The sequence below is a fragment of the Solea solea genome, chromosome 2 (assembly GCF_958295425.1).
Source record: "Solea solea chromosome 2, fSolSol10.1, whole genome shotgun sequence".
NCBI lineage: Eukaryota > Metazoa > Chordata > Actinopteri > Pleuronectiformes > Soleidae > Solea > Solea solea.
The window spans coordinates 21,117,074-21,130,360 of record NC_081135.1 but is presented as its reverse complement, the minus strand read 5'-3'; the positions used below and the strand labels follow the sequence as shown (position 1 = coordinate 21,130,360).

General features: G+C 40.0%; 1 protein-coding gene across 3 annotated transcripts in view; it reads right to left on the bottom strand.

Moving 5' to 3' along the window:
• Positions 1-13,287, bottom strand: part of si:dkey-91i10.2 (uncharacterized protein LOC555224 homolog) — a 57,035-nt gene that overhangs the window by 31,259 nt on the left and 12,489 nt on the right. For 2 of the 3 annotated variants that reach the window (XM_058620581.1, XM_058620596.1), the window contains exon 2: positions 9,667-9,769. The exons of the other annotated variant lie outside the window; for it this stretch is intronic. The gene's annotated coding sequence lies outside the window, so the exon portion shown is untranslated. The remainder of the gene's footprint in view (positions 1-9,666; positions 9,770-13,287) is intronic. 3 annotated transcript variants of the gene reach the window in all.

Sequence of the window (13,287 nt, the reverse complement as noted above, 5' to 3'; positions counted from 1 at the left end):
GGTGCAGTGGTTAGCAGTGCCCCCTCACATTAACATGGTTTGATTTTATTGGAATTCTGCATTGATGGATCAGTCATTCCTAGAGACTGGCTCAAGAGATTTCTTTGCAGGTTGCCAAATATATTATTTACTGAATTTTTGTCCAGCCTTTTACATAGGATATATGAATATGTGTTCAGAATAACACAGGGCATATTTATATATTTACTAGGAAATGGCTGCTTTCCCTGATCAAAATAATATTCAGTTCTACAGAAAGAGTGCTAACCACTACACCAACCGTGTGTCCTATTGCCAAGAGCATAACACAGTAATATGGTAACACACTGCACACATGCATGTCAGGAGCACCGTGTGGCTAAGTGTCTTGCCCAAGGACACATCAGCATCTAGACTAGCAGAGCCGGGAATCTAACCCACAACCTTCCACTTGAAAGACGACTCGCTCTACCAATGAGCTGCTGTTGCCCCATAAGAAGGCTTACAAGTGACTAATATACAAGTGCAGTTGTTTGTCTGCGCAATCAGCCAGTACATTTACGTGAATTTATTATTTTGCCCATATTTAGTCCAACTAAAATTGCACTTCTAAAATACATGTTAACATGTACCGCATGTAACACAGAAAGTCATACTAATACACTAAGATAACGCGGCTGGGATTCAAATTACCATTGCATCTACATTCAGTCGAACTCAAACTGGTCTCACCAGTTCCTGCCCTGGACTTTGATCCTGAAATACATTTCTATTCTATCGAAGCATCTATTGTACAGCTAGTGTACAACAAAATTCAGGGAGCTTCCCCAGAGCAGTGCATTGCAAAAGGTGGTGATATCAGCACAGTGGACACTTCTTCCAATAAACTGATTTCCCACTATTGTATATTGGGGCAAGAGTAATAGTCCAATTACACAACATAGCTATGGATGCAGCACGACTAAATAGTGCATGGATATGTTGCATAATGCTAAGTTCAAGCCAATAGTCTACTACAGCTTAAATCTTTATGGTAAACTCAAAGACTACTGACTGGTAACTGTGTCAAGGCTCCATTATCAAGTTAACAGCTTCATAAAAGGTCAAAAAACAACGGTCACCTTAGAGTGTGGCAATAAAGACCACCTAACTCAGCCTGCTCTGTTCTGTCCTCCTCATCTGGTTCCAGGTCATTGCAAATCTCATTCATATTTCGTGTGCTGGGAGGGAGAAATGTTGCATATGAATAATACAGGCAGCAGATGACCTGGGAGCAAACACCTTTCTTCTTTTGCATGAGGTTTTCCATGAACAGATCTGCACATATTCACAGGAGGACAAAAGAGAGACTCGTCCCCTGCTCAGTTGAAAAGAGCCAATTCATGCAAATGATGACCACAGCCTCATATCAGGTGATATGAGGCCTTGTTATAAAGATGAATTGCTCTGGAAAGACTGACACTTTGAAACGACACAAAGAGGGTCTGATTCTCCTCTGAGAGTTATCGTGTTTGTGCTTATATTATTGCAGTGCAATGCAAAGAGCCTGTGTCCGTCACCACCTCCAAAAGCCTATTATTTATTCTTTGATCACATGTGTCGTGTTTCTTTTTGACAACCACAGAAACAAATGTAGAGGCAGAGTGAATTATGTGCAATAATTGATTGTTGTCTGACAGAACGTGAGCAACTCATTTATTTAATCATTTCTGTTAGACAAAAATACTAGGTATTCACATGGTGGTGGAGGGTGGCTCCCATTGTTGCTTCACAACAAGAAGGTCACCGGTTCAGATCCTGGTTGGACCCCCCTGTGTGGAGTTTGCATGTGTGTGTGTGTGTGTGTGTGGGTTCTCTCCAGGAATTCTGGCCTCCTACCACAGTCCAGAAACATACAGATTGGGGATTAGGTTGTGGGTGTGAGAGTGAATGGTTGTTCGTCTCTGTATGTTGGACCTGCGATGGACTGGGATTGGCTCCAGCCCACCACAACCCTCATGTGGAGGATCATGCAGTAGAACATGGATGGACCAGCAGACATCTCTTTGTGAGAATTTGCCTCCAACAAAATAAAGTAAACTGGAAATCTTCTGTTTTTGTTTTCTTGCTGCCATTCAAACAAAACATGCAGCACCGGCATATGGGTACTTAACTTACACACATTACAGGATTCGTTGATTTTTGACTCAACTAATTTCCGAGGAAACATTATTAATCCGTTTCAATGAAAATGTTCATTAGTGGCATACTTTTGGAAACAAAAGCCCTCGTCAATATTAGATGAAACTGACGTCTGCATACCAGTGGCTTATGTTTATTTGATGAAGCAACAAGGCGTGTGATTACCTAGTGATCACAAAGGAAAACAGGCCTTGATATAAATAGAAATCATCTTAATAAATGTGTGTGCGTGTGTGTATTTGTTACCTCGTTAGGACGCTTTCTGGCATAGCAGCTGACCTGTCAGCACCAAAACCTGGTCCTAAAGTTTATGGCAAATATTGGAATAGTGATTAGGTTGAGGGTAGAGTTAGGCATTATCTGGTTGTGATTAAGGTTAGGGACAGAGCATTGTTTAGGCTGTCCAAATGAATGTAATTCAATGCAGTGTCCTAAGACAAATAGCCGCGCAAACCTGTGTGTGTGTGAGTGAGTGAGTGAGTGAGTGAGTGCGTGTATGTTTTTTCATCCAATCAGCAGAATGACTTTCTGTCACACCACAGCCAGCCTTTCCCATCGACTGATGGAAGGTTATGGATCTCTCTCAGCCTGGTGGCAGCCTCTATAACAAGCTGCTACAACAGAGCGGGTTTTAGAGCAATACATAAAGGTTACACAGACACAGAAAGAACAATTTGAATTGCAGCAAATCCCTTGAGACAGTTTAAAGCTCTGATCTTCACACAAGGTGTTTGATGAACTGAACAAGTTGCCAAAGCTCTTTCAAGCATCTTTCCCTCCAAGGATTAGCGATGAAGCGCTCCCATCATCACTGTTAATCTGGGACCGGAGATGAATGACCGAATGATATAGTCTCATTCCACAAAACAGAGAGAGACGAGAGAAATACAAATACAGACAGGCTGAATGTCTGAATGAGTGACATAATGAGTAATCAATACTGTACATTTAGCTTTGCTCAAGGCTCAGAAGAAAGCATCAGGGAGAAATGAGCGCTCCGATATACCGACTTTGAAATTACTCTCACAGTGGGTTACATTGAAAGAGACAAACTAAAAATTGTGTCACTGTTATTAAATCTTTCCACTTTTACAGACATTTCAGCATTTTGCTTAATTTTGGTGATTTTTATTCATGCTGCTTGAAGTTTAAGTCTTAAGTCATGATTAGTTGGAAAGATGTTAGTCCTCAAAACACATTCAACATCAGTAGGTTGATAGTACATCATAAATCTTAATGGCTGCAGTCAACTTGCAGCCATTAGTGCAGAGCTTGGTCGTCGCAGCTGACGTATATTTCTTCTTTTTATTTACACACGCTTCAATGCAAGGAAAAGCAACAGAAAGATACTCTCACATGTTATTTTGTACTGACAGTTGTATGTCCATCCAGGCCACTGAAGTGCTCCAGCTATAACAACCATTGTCTAAATGTTAACTGAATGAAGCTTTTGCTCTGAATGTATTCATATCTAAACAATTCATACTCTACAAGTCCATTTTAGTGTCTTTTTAATGCTTATTTGTTGAAATCAATACAAGAAACACAGAATTTGTCATCAAACCCAATTCATGTACAGTAGGGTGAAAATGCTTTGTAATTATACTGCACAGTAACAGTATTGCGATGTGATGATGTGGCAGCGATGTTTTCTTTTGGCTTTGTGTATCAAGCCAGTGACATTTCCTGCCCTTCTGTTTCCTATGAATACAATACAAAGCAGGAAAACACGTCAGCCACAGCAGACCAAACAGTTGAGCCTTTTTTCGGTCTGTTTTGGCTGCAGCGTTTTCAACTCTAATTACTTCCCAAGGTCACAAAGCGCAGTGTTCATGTGGAAGCCACAGTGTAAAAATCCATGAAGACCAACAACAACTGGGCAAATCATAAAGATGTAATATGACACTAGTTAGGTTCAGCAGGTCTGACACTAACACACATGCACACGCACATATACACTCCAGGTTATTTTCCTGTTTCTGTTGACAATTCTGCAGGGGATCATAATGACATCAGCAACACCTACATCAACAAAACATCAACAGTCTGCTGATATCCATATGCTCATGCTTACGTGCGCACACACACAGGTTTGCACAGGTTTTCTTCTTTTAAACAAAGCCAAAGCACTGTCCCTAACATTAACCACAAACCCTAACTTTAACCTAACCACAATTACAATTTTAGCCCTTAACTTAATCAGTTAGCTTAATCTCCTTAGCTTCTGCCTCATTAGGACCAGGTTTTGGTCTCCATGAGGACTACTAGTCCTGACAAGGTCAGTGTTTATGCCAGAAAAGGTCCTAAAAAGGCAACAAATCCAAATACACACACAAACACACACACACACAGACACACACACATACATGCCTGACCTCATTCCTACATTCTGTCTCCTGGGAGAAATAAGAAAAAAGGTGAAATGATGAAGGCAAGCAGCCCGTGCAGAGATGAATTGGGCCAAGCAATGGGAGAAAGGTTGTGCAAGAAGAAAAGAAGATAAAGGCCTGAAAGTGAAGAAGAGGAGAGTTTTAGGGGATTGGAGGAGTTGGGGATACACAGAGAAAGGGATAGACAGGGTAAATAGACGTATCAGCGTCATCCCAGGAGTGGTGTTAATAAACAAAAGGAGGCTAATAAGGCAAGAGAGGATTCTGCTGGGCAGCAGATGGCTATGTGAGTCACTCTCATAACCAGGAATGAGGGGAGATACTGTAGGTAAGATAAGAGACGGTGAGGGTGGAGGGAGAAAGGAGAAATGGAGATTGATGATGGAGGCAGAGGGGAAGAGAAAGAGAAAAATAATGCATGTATGCAATCAGAGCACCACATCCTCTATTTAACCAGACCGCCACTAAAGAAATTAATAAACAGAGTCTGCTGTTTTGTAGAGCTGCTGGATCCTGGGCAGCTGCTGAGGATATAACCTCCCTGTCGTTAATAAAAATGACAAGAGGATGATGTTTCAAAAGAGGCAGTCCTCACAACAACATGTGTAATAGTGGCTATTACAGTTGCTTTCTCCTGGAAGGAACACTAACCTTTGTCTAATTTACCGTCGCTTTATGCAAGATGCATCATCTTATTCAGATTACTGATTTTGTGGCAATTTGAATTCATCATGGGAAGCCCCGTTTAACAAGTTCAGGATACATTTTGTAAGATGGTGATAGTTATAAGTAGGTAAATGTCTATACAGGCCAGTGGGAAGCTCAGCTTCCTCTAAAATGTTGTCAAAAAATGTACATCAAATACATAGTTTGTTTGTTTTTTCTGGGAGAAAAAACTGTCACTATTAAGTTTATTTTTAAACTAATCGCTTTCAAATTCAGCTCATCTCCTTATCTGCTGGATCAGTGCTGGCCCTTGACCTTACTGAGTGTGTCAATGTTTTCCAAAAGATTTTCTCATCAGCTCATTGTCGGCTTTAACAAGGATGCACGAGAGATACATCATGAGCTGGTTATCGAGTGACTGGCTGCTGCCAACGACTCCAAGGATCTATATCTGCTGTAGGCATTCTGGATGTCATCGTATGACTCACTCTTACTTTGAAGAGAGCGGGAGACAAAAGAGGGGGGACTAAAATAAAAGAGACGCCGGTTTTCTTTCTCCTCCAGTAGCCAAGGACAAGTTTGTAATTGGATTAAACTACATGGAGAAAGAGGAGGACTTTTCAGATGACAGCAAAGACAGAGACCCATCAAGGGAAAGGGGGACAGGAGAGGAAAGGGTGAGTGCTGAGGAGGGATATAGCTGTAAGGATGAGATGACTTTCAGCTCAGAGGATGACGGAGAGGATGGAGAAAGGAGAGGGAAATGGTGGGAGATGGGATTGGCAATGAAGAGGCATGATGATTGACTGCAACTACAGTTTACAGGAAGTAGACTGAATAAACTGTGTATGTTTGTGTGTGAAAATGTAGTACAATGTGGTTTTTAAGTATATCCAAAATCAAAGTATTGAAATAAAGTACTTTTTGGGTACCAATACTGGATACAAATTACTGGTACTGAATCCAGTAAAATTTGAACAGTACCTAACCCTAGTGGAGGCTTCGTTACCATATACAAATATTGTAGCAGGAAAAATTAATTTTCTTTCAACATCTTTTTGTAACTGCATTCTTTCTTTCTCTTTTCATAATAACAGATTCATATTTTTCATAATAATAAAAATCAGAACTTTATTTATGTAGTTGTCAAAGTGCTTTCACAGACAAGGTCAATGACGGACGAGAAACAAACAACAGTAACAACAAGGTAAAAACTGTCAAACATGAATTCATTAAAATAAATAAGTAAATCATGCCAATATATAAAAGTGGATTTAAAAGCAGCTTTTGTGAACCTTATCTCCTAAGGCGGATTGTTCCAAAGTCCAGGGATGGATCCTCTGGATTTGAGCCTAAAATTTGGAACAACATTCTGGGCAACATTTCTGAAAAGCAGCTAGGAGCCAGAGCTACGCAAGCTTTAAAAGTGAACAGTAAACGCTTAAACTCAAGCCAGTTGAACCATACAAGAGAGAGATTTTTGGATTAATTGTAAAAACCAGCACTTGACAATTTTCTTTATTTGAGGGTCAAAGGTCAAATCTGTATCAGAGTATACACTGAGGTTTCTGGCTGATGGTCTGACACAAACGGACAGAAAACCAAGTTTATTTATTATCATCAGTTTGGGGCATTAAACAAAATGAGGCCTGCAACTAACAATTATTCTGTTGATTATTCTCTCAATCAATCGATTAATCGTTTGGTCCATAAACTGTTAAAAAATGTTGATTAGTGTTTTTCAAACTGGGAAACGTTGACGTTCTCAAATGTCTTGTTTTGACAAGAAACTAAACTGATTCAGTTTTAATGATTTCTTTGTTATATGGAAACCAGAAAATATTCACATTTAAGACGTAGAAACTGATGGATTGGTTATCAAAATAGTTAATCAATTAGTAATCTTCAATTGACTACTAGTCAATCAATAATCAATGAATCAAATAATTGTAAAATGATTTCTGAAGTGGAGTTGTTTAGTTAGAGAAAGCTTTGTGCCATCCAGCATTAATATCACTGAGATATTCAGATACAGATACTCAGATGTCTTTGTGTCGTCCACATGTGACATGACATTGTGTCGCATGATGATTTGGCCGAGAGGAAGCATATAAATAGAGAATCAAATTGGGAGTAAAGGTAAATCGTCAACTGAAGACTACTAAGGAACAAGAAGTAAGGAAAGATCAAATCCATCCGTAATGATACAAACACAAACGACTGAAGATAGAAGCTTTTTTCCCCCCCACATCTCTACCTGTGACAACTTTACAACCACAAGTTGTTTCTTTTAAATTCTCCAAAATCAAACTGCCTCAGAGGAGGAAGGAGACGAAGACAAATGTGATGATGTGGAAGAAAACAAAGAAAAATGAAGGGAAGGTTCTGCTCACGATGCTGAAGTGTCACACTGTCACTCCAAGCAATGAAATTCCCACACTGGGTACCACTTTATATTCTGCCCGACACAAAACAGACACTCAAACATCAGCTGACAGTGTTTCGAGATTAAGGGGAAAAACTGCAATATTGCAATGGAAAAATTGACAGCCGCTTTAATTAAACTCATCGGGCACGATCAACTGTATCTTTTTTTTTTATCATTGGCAGATGGAAATTACTAATTGCTATCCCCAGGAAGTCTTGTGGTCATCCTAACTGGTGGCTACAGAGATGATTAGCCTTGTGTGAACTTCCTAAGCCCCGAGTCCACACCAGCCAGCATCAATATCACTATGCAAACCTGCCTACGTCAACTCAATTTATTTTCCAATTTCCCGCAGGGCGTAAGAATGACTCCGACTCTCTCTTTTGCCTCTATCTCCCAGACATCTCTGTACATCTCTCTATTTTCTGTCCCTGTTTTACAGTGTTCCTTCCTCTCGCCTTTTATTTGTCCATTTTCCCCTGAGCTGAAATTCCAGCACTAACACAATATTGTGTTGTCATGTTGTCCTCCTCCTCATCCTCCTCCTCCTCCTCTTTCTCCATGTGCTGACATGTGTCCTCCATGTGTCGCACCAGGCAGACAGGAGCCAACCAATAATCATTTATGTTACAGTTGGATCAATTAGTGAAATTATCAAGAGGGGCAAATTACCAATTTAAATTGAAATGATAAAGAGTTCAAAGGTCCATCAATCAATATATTTAGATTAACAATCAGGTGACTTAAGTGTAAAAGAGGTTTCTCCTAACGTCCACACAGTTAGAACAAACTTGCCAGTGTTTTTGTAGTATTATTATTATTGTTATTATTATTAAACGGCTATTTTTTATTTAGAGTAAATAAACATTGTTTACTTGCTGATCAAGAGAGAGCTTTAACAGAAAACTGGTGTCAAACTAAATCACCTAGCATCAATTTTCAACCTGTGCTCCATGGGCCAGGAATTCAATTTTGGTGTGGCTAAATATAAATTTCAATCTATGATTTCAAGCAAATATTGATTAATAAATGAAGTATTGACAAAACTGACAACAACAGCACAAATATCCCCATGTCAACCACATCATCCATCCCTGATTCTACCTCTAATTTACATATGAGACCACAGATCAGACCACACCATCATGCGCTCTGTGAACAACCAACACACACAAGCTGCAAAGGAATAAACACAAATGTATCAGCCACAACAATTACTCTTGTGGGAGACACTTGTGTGTGTGTGTGCGAGACAGACAATGAGAGACAGAGAGTCTATTTGTGCCCCTGGACACACACTCGCACACATACAGAGACACGAGATCGTAGAGGGTCGGCTAAGCGTGAGGATGAGCTCCTCACATTCACTCCACCTTCAGATCATGTAACATCATCAGGAGTAAGAGAGAATGTAGACCAGGCTGGATCTTCCCTTTTCTTTTAACGGTGACTGATTATTGTTTGGTTCATAACTGGGGCTGAAGATAGTTTTCAAAGAGCAGGCTTTGAAACTCTTTATATGGTGAGCTGGGCAGACGGGAGGGGGCTGTAAAACTGAGCTGCAGTGTCAAAAGAGCATAAAAGAGCTATCTGTGTCCATGCAAAGCATCACATTACACCTGCTGTCATCCCACTGACTGTCCTTCACACAAGGCTACATGAATTATTGAGTCACCCTGCTTTGTCAACTACTACACCTCCAGTTGAGCGGAATAAATATTAAATCTGCTTTTGCCATTCATAAAATAAAACCTCATCTTTCTCAAGCTCGAACTGGGAGTCAAACCAGTATAACAACGGTGATGCTTTGAAACAGAATTATACAGAAGGGAGCACACGCCGTCCTGTCAGTCACAAAGCAGAGCACATGCTTGCTCTTCATCTCTAGTCTTTCACAAGCAACAACTGTATCCACACTGCAGCCCTTTCCATCAGAGAGGTGAAGCCACAGATGCCGTAAACTCCCCAGCACCGGTAAATAAAAAGACAGGAAATTCAACATTTGCTGGTTTGTGTACTCACCTTTGTTGTGGACGAGTGTGTGTGTTTGTTGGTCAGTGGGTTATGAGCTCTGCAGCGCAGCAGGCAGCCTCTCCTCTCCGTCTCGCTCCCACCGTGAGCTGGACTAGAGTGTGTGAGGGAGAGAGAGAGGGAGAGGGAGAGCGTGAGTGTGTGTGTGTGAGTGAGTGTGAGCCCTCTCACTGGCTATTGTTACATGGAAGGCAGCCAAACTGAGCATGCTCCAGCATGAACAGCCCTTGTGGTTGGCATGGAAACGGGGAAGCGGCTGTTATGTTTGAGCTGTGAGGTGCTTTCTGTTGTAGCCACACACACACACACACACACAGCCAAGTGGAGGCAGGTGCTGTGTCATTTGGGGCAGCCTCTGTGCGGAAAAATAACTGATTCTAATTTTTCATCATCCTGGCCACGTTTGGAGAGCTGGTCAATCTTCGATTTTCACTTCATTCTCGTCAGAGAGAGTGACATGACAGCTGCACATTGGCCAAGGACCTGGATTAAAAACATGACTCCAGAGACTGAGTGTCCATGGATAACAGTAAAGCCACCACAGTCCAGAGTTCAATGTGCGCACACACACACACACACACACACACACACACACACACACACACACACACACACACACATACCAAACTCCTGACTTTAAACCTGGAAAAACCCGAACAACTGGAGCGGTCCTGCCATAATCTCATCATGCATCATCTCTCCATCACAAAACCTGTCTCAGTGAAAGACATGCCCACAATATAACATATGATACCCCAATAAAATGACTTAAAATTATATCTTATCTTTAATGAAAGTTTGGATGTGAACAGTGAAAACAAATGTTCCAATACATCTTTGACTGAATGAGTTGTTGTATGTGGATTCAGTTTGATGTTGAGGAAAGTGGCAAGCATACAGTACAGATCAGGAAAAACTTAGTCGAATCTATTTAAAAACAACAGTCATCTTGAATCAAAATTGCTAGTTAATCTGAAAGACTATGCTTGCTTGACAAGATATCGTAAGTTATCTTTTTCAAGAATTTTGTTGCCACATCCACTGTAAACAGATGACAGGAAATGAAAGGCAGGAGTAACATGGTGCGGATATTTCAGAAAGGCATGTCCTGAAGACATCAGCTTTGGATCTACATGTGTGAATGAAGTCATATCTAGGTCGGGATAAGGGGAGACCACAGCTAGTTTCCTGTCTCCCAACACCATTTTGGTTTCTTTTAACTTCTATTCAGTCAGAGGATGGAGGCGGTTAACCCAAACAAAGTATTTAATTAAAGCCCAAATTATCGTTTCCTGTCCTAACCCAGTTGGTTTTGTTTCTAAACCTTAATCATTTTACTGTTTCTTCATCAAACAGAGGCATTTAAAAAAAAAAAAAAAAATTTCAAAACCATTCTATCATGAAATATTATAAATTATTACAAAATGACTGCTTTATATGCATTAAGGATATGCAGGCTTTTGACTGTGAGGGGCAGCACAATGCATCAAGACCCAATTAACATGATTGCTTCCTATTATGAACCATGAAAATGTCTTCTCATACCACCAAAGTGATTTTAATGCAAATAAAATCCCATTTTCCTCTTTAATAAGCACACTTATTACATAACACAATATTTAAACTCCAATATGATTATGTGCTGTATCATTTTAACAGACGACGGCATCAAACACCATTGTATTCGTGGCTCACAAAATGAAGCTGTTTCGTAATCCACATGTGGGACATGTCTGTCTCCTGCTTTGGTGTTGTTGTATGTATTTGCCGTCGGCGCACCACATGAGAGACTCAAGGGACATCCCATAACCCCAACTTCCTGTGGCAATGCCAGTCATGGAAGGCGCCACGCAGGGTTTAGCCAGAAGTTCCATGGTGTGTGTTTGTGTGTATGAAACAGAGCTCGAACCAAGGGCTACAGATGTCTCGTTGCCAGAATTAGACATACAACATCTATAAACACCAATTTCTTCACTGCTTATTATAGTCCAACTGTAGTGTTGACTAAAGCTGCACAACATAGCGAAAACGGATCATCATCACATAATATTGTGCAAAGGTTTCCACCAGCTTTGTTGTTTTTATGTCTGTCAAATTCTGCGATCTTTGGCATTTTGTTTGGAATGATGTGACTAAAAGCTGGTCTTATATTTTAGAAATCTGCTGTTGAGTATAAAGCTAAAGCCTGTCTTTCATAAACCTGGTGTGATAGACCTTTTTTCAAAGCAGATTGGAATAAAATAGTAGAACAAACACAGGTTTCACCAGTAACATTAATTAAGTTTCCACTCCAGTTAAAAGAGTGGCAGTGTCGTGCTATTGTGTAAGTGTGAGTGTAGGTCATACTAAATATTTGTGTTGTTTTAATTGTTGTTCCAATAAAGTGAAATCATTATACTGTATGGTCATTATAGCATTGCTAACACATATAATGGTGGCCTAAGACATTGGGTCGGTATTTTACATCGCAAAGACTGCAATTCCTGCTTTTTTGTTTCATAATTAACTTTTAAATTGTTAGCATTTTCTCATCAGCATCTTCTATCACACTTTAGTTAAATCTGACCAACATAGTCCAACACCCTCATAGGGATATCAGAATGGAAATGATTAGACAAGATTATTTTTATTCAAATTTTTACTTATTTTCTGATTTTTATTCATTTATGCCATCAATCCAGGCAGTAAGGGGTGTTAGAAATCATTGCATGAGGAGAACACTTCCTTTTTTTTTCTTTTTTTTCCCTCTCTCAATAAAACCATGCTCATCGAATAGAAATAATGCATCTCACTGTCTGGATCTATGTTAGCGGTCAACCAAAGCTGAAAGACACTATTCTATACTTCAGTATGAAGTAATTGTCATATTGTCATTGCAATCTCTAACAATGCTATCACATATTCTCCCAATACTGTGCTACACCAGTATTATTTCAAGAGCTTCTGACAGAAGAACGTCGCACATTGTTGAAACCATTAGCATCGGTCCGTGCAGCTTTCCCTGTAGGGGGTGCGTTCACTAAGCGCCCAGGATTCTGGATCACAAGACTTCTAGCCATCAACAGAAGTGTTTCTTCAATATCTAGCAGCTCCATCACAAAAAAAATCAATTTAGCAACCACAGGAGGGCATTAATTATTTCATCCATTCAAAAGGGGGGTGTAGGTTTGTGAGATTAATGCCAAACTGACCATGTTAGAAATCCACTTTCATTTCCAATGTGACCATTTGAATTTTACACTGATTGCACGTGATGGCAACAGGACTGCAGGTGCTGCTCACATTCTAAAGAGGCAGGTGCTGTGTTTGCTGCAAGGAGCGAGGACAACATCTGAAAAAACACGGCAGACCCTTCGCATTAAAAATCCAATCACAGTATTTTGTGCAGTGAATCGTTGAACAGTTCTGCAAAACAGATAAATCATTTCACAGGAGGAGGGACTCACACGTGTTTACATGAATGTGAGCAAGACAACTGAAAATGCTCTGGAGAGTGGGTGAAATGTTTTTATTGTTTCCTGACACTGAATAGACCAAACCAATACTACAATAATGTCTGTTATTATTAATTATTATAATAATACAAGATTTTTTTATTTTTCTTGTATGATT